The following is a 4229-nucleotide window of genomic DNA, read 5'->3' on the forward strand; positions in this document are numbered from 1 at the left end:
ATATATATATATATATATATATATATATATATATATAGATAGATACAGAGTTAGTAGGCCTACAGTAGATTGCTAAAGCATTCATACCCCTTCATTTTTTCACATTTTGTTATGCTGCTGCTTTAATGTTAAACTGCTTTAAATTACTTACTTCCACATGTCGACAATCATTTTTTTTTGCATCACCACCTCAATCTATACTCCATGCCCCATAATGACAAATCAGAAAAATGTTTTTTAACATCTCTGAAAATGTATAAAAAAAAATGTAAATGATTCCATTGCATAAGTATTCATACCCTTATCTGGGACAGCTGAAATTTAGCTCAGGAACACTAATATTGCTTGTAGATTTTACTACACTTTGAGTGAAGTTAACCAGTGGCAATTTCAATTGAATGGGTATGATTTGGAAAGGCACACACATCTTAATAAATGGTTTAACAGCTGAAAATGCATATCAGAGCAAAAACCAAGCCCTGAGGTCAAGTCACACATCTGGGGAAGAGCTCAGAATAAATTCTGCTGCATTGAAGGTTCACAGAAGCATGTGCTGTAGTCTCCATTACCCTTAATGGAAGAACTTTGAAACAACCAGGACTAGAGCTGGTCTCCTGGCCAAACTGAGCAATTGATAGAGAAGGGCTTTGGTTAGACTGGTGACCAAAAACCTGATGGTCACTCTAGTTGAGCTCCATGATGATATATGCAGATGGAGAAACCTACAGAAAGACAACCATCACTGCAACACTCGACCCATCTGGGCTTTATGGCTGTGTGGCAAGATTTAATCCTCTTCTCAGTGAAGATACATGACAACACCCTTTGCATTTGCAAAAAAGCACCGAAACGACTGAATGACAAAAGACAAGATTCTGTGGTCTGATGAACCTCAATTCCAAGCATCATGTTTGAAAACTAGGCACTGCTTATCACCTGCAGAGTACCATCCCAAAAGTAAAGTGTGGTAGTAGCAGCCTATAGAGAACTCTGTGAATGTCCATGAGTGGGCCTGAGTTTGAACCCAATCAAATATTTCTGGAGTAACCTGAAAATGTCTGCCAGACCCCATCCAAACTGACAGAGGTGAAGATATAAGAAGAATGGCAGATAATTGCCAAGTGCTGATGTGCAAATTTTGTACTGAGTACTGAGATAAGGGTATAAATACTTATGCAATGTACTTATTTCAGTTTTTATATATATATATATATATATATATATATATATATATATTAAAAAACTTGCTGCTTTATGTTAAATTGATTTAAATTAAATTTTATCCCACATCAATCTACACTCCATACACCATTATGACAAAGCAAAAACAGAATTGTCGTAGAGTGTAGATTGATGTGGGATAAAATTGAATTTAAATCAATTTAACATAAAGCAGCAATATAAAACCTGAAAATATGAACTGTATTTTTTGTTTGGGGAATGAATGGTATGTAGTGCACTATATGATGGATAGGGAATGATTCAGAAAGTGTAAATATGCTTTCGATTGGGGCAACAGAAGTCTGGTTTTACATTGTCATACAACATGTCCCACCCACTGATCTATAATATAATCATTTACATAGATCAGTGGTCTCACCCTGTATTCCTGTTTCAGTTGATATTATGTCAATACATAGAATAACACTGTGCATTTTAAGGAACTTCAGTGGACCTTTAATTTCACATTGTAGTTGAATAATGACGCTATTGTCTTGTATATAATTGCTCATAGAAATGACTGTTTCCTGTTTATCTCTGTGAAGCTGTTTTGTACACAATCTGTATTGTATATAAATGCTACAGAAATAAAATAGACTTGACCTGACTTGAGACTGACAGTTTAGTTAAAGGTATTACAGAAAGACATTAAAAGTCAAGGGACGGTAAACCTGGAGTCGCAACCCAAAGTATGGGACGTACCAGTGAAGGACTGGAATGACTCTTGATCAATAGAGAGATGTCTGTTGTCCACTGAAGTGCTGCTGGTTTCAGTATTTGATTCTTCACACTGGCTGGACTGAATTTCAGGGTTGTTATCTGGCACCAGCTCCCTAATCTCAACACACAAAACACATTCAGAGCATTATAAATCTCATACAAAAACAACCACTGACATGAAGTGTCATAAAGAGCAGTGGTACCCATTGGTGATAGAGCTAGATCTGTCTGGACCGTTGAGCAGCATGGCTTTCCACAGCTGGTCCATCCACTCCTGCCTGACATCAGCTGTTTCTGCTGCCTGTTAGCACACAGTTCACAAATCTTTATGGTCAGAAGAGACATAATAAAAGTATTCATAATTCTTTCAGTCACAACAAACACCATCCATGTTCCTTTTTGAAACTGTTATGACAGTCCCGCCTTAGTCTCAACAAAATATCTTTGTTCACAGGTGGTTGTTAGACCACATCCTCAAACACTGATTACAGATACTCTTTCGATCAATGTGAAAACTCGCCAGCATTTTCTTCTTCCCATTTTTCATTGTGATCTCAAACAGATAGCGATTGTTCTCCGATCTGCTGACCTCCCGCACAGACTGAACCTGTTGTGAAGAGAGCATGTAGTTAACATGAGAAGCACTTATTTGGCCCTCTAATTGCCGGTTTACCAGCATCCACACAATGAAACTCAGATAACATTACAAACCAACTTTACCTCATAAATGTAATACTGGCCCCTGAGATCTAACTGTAGGAGTTCAAGAGAAACAAATTAATAATCATGACTTCAAAATCTTCCTTTGACAAATTAACATTTAATTGTATTTTTAATCTGAAGAATTAACAGATGGGCCACATTGCACATAAAATACAGTAATATCCTCAATCATCAGAAGTCCATTTTAAGGAGATGTTCACTCCAGAATTAAATTTTCTGATAATTCACTCACCCCATGTCATCCAAGATGTTCAAGCCTTTCTTTCTTCAGTAGAAAAGAATTAAGGTTTTTGAAGAAAACATTCCAGGATTTTTTTTCCATATAGTGGACTTTAATGGTGGCCAACGGGTTGAAGGTCCAAATTGCAGCTTCAATGCATCTACAAAGGGCTCTACATGATCGGGTCTTATCTAGCGAAACAATTTATTTTCCATTTTTAATATAATTTTTAACCACAAAAGCTCGTCTCACACTAGCGCAACCTCACACATAATCATGGAAAGGTTACGTGTGACGTAGGCATAAGTACCGACTCAGTGTTTACGAAGTGAATGTGCAAAGTCGAACAACCTTTACAACAAAGGTAAAACAACGTTGAACGATTTTGAAGTTGGAGGAAAAAATTTGCCCTACCCTACCTTTTTTAATAGAAGTACACAGATGAAGAACTAACCGTGCATAACCTTTCCAATATGGTTATGTAATGCGTGAAGACACTCTTCGCAGAGCTAGTGTAAGACAACCATTTGTTTTTTTTTTTAAGAAAATGGCTGATCGTTTTGCTTGCTAAGACCCTTTTTCTTTGGCTGGGATCGTTTGAAGCTGCATTGAAAATTACTGGAATGTTTTCCTGAAAAAACTTAATTTCTTTGCAACTGAAGAAAGAAAGACATGAACATCTTGATGACATGGGGGTGAGTAAATGATCAGGAAATTCTCATTCTGAAAGTGAACTTTCTTTAACAAAGCATCATAAAAATGATTGAATGAAACACTTGAATACTTACAGCACTCCCATGTTTTTTAGTGTAGAAAAAGAGAGTTGTATTGTAAAGTCTGAACCAGTAAGTCACCCACCGAAGTCTCTGAGGAAAACACATTTAACCACTGAGCAAAGAGGTCCCCTTAGGTGTATACATTACGTAATAACTGTATAGATTCGGCAATAAATATAAAGAGACAATACATTCTGTAATATGTACATTATATTCATACCATTTTGTCTTTACGTTTCTTCAGAAAGCCCTGGCATAGCGGAGCCGGCACACCTCCTCCAGTTGACATGCTCATAGCTCTTTGTGTGTGGAAAATGTTCACAGTTCATCATAAACATGAATCAACACCATGACTTCCCCCTGAAACTGTCACATCCTCACTTCTGATCTTTGTATAATAAAGAGACGCTGTCCTCAGTCAAATGCCAAAACATGAGGGAGGTTCTTGTTAATTTGCTTAGCAGTTCTCAGGTTTTTTCAGTTCGTACTCAATCGATTTCCCATTATTGCAAAGACAAACACAAATTCGAGTAGGCACAGTGTCTCAGAAGCAAACAGAACAAGTCAGA

This window comes from Garra rufa, chromosome 1 (assembly GCF_049309525.1).
Source record: "Garra rufa chromosome 1, GarRuf1.0, whole genome shotgun sequence".
Lineage (NCBI taxonomy): Eukaryota > Metazoa > Chordata > Actinopteri > Cypriniformes > Cyprinidae > Garra > Garra rufa.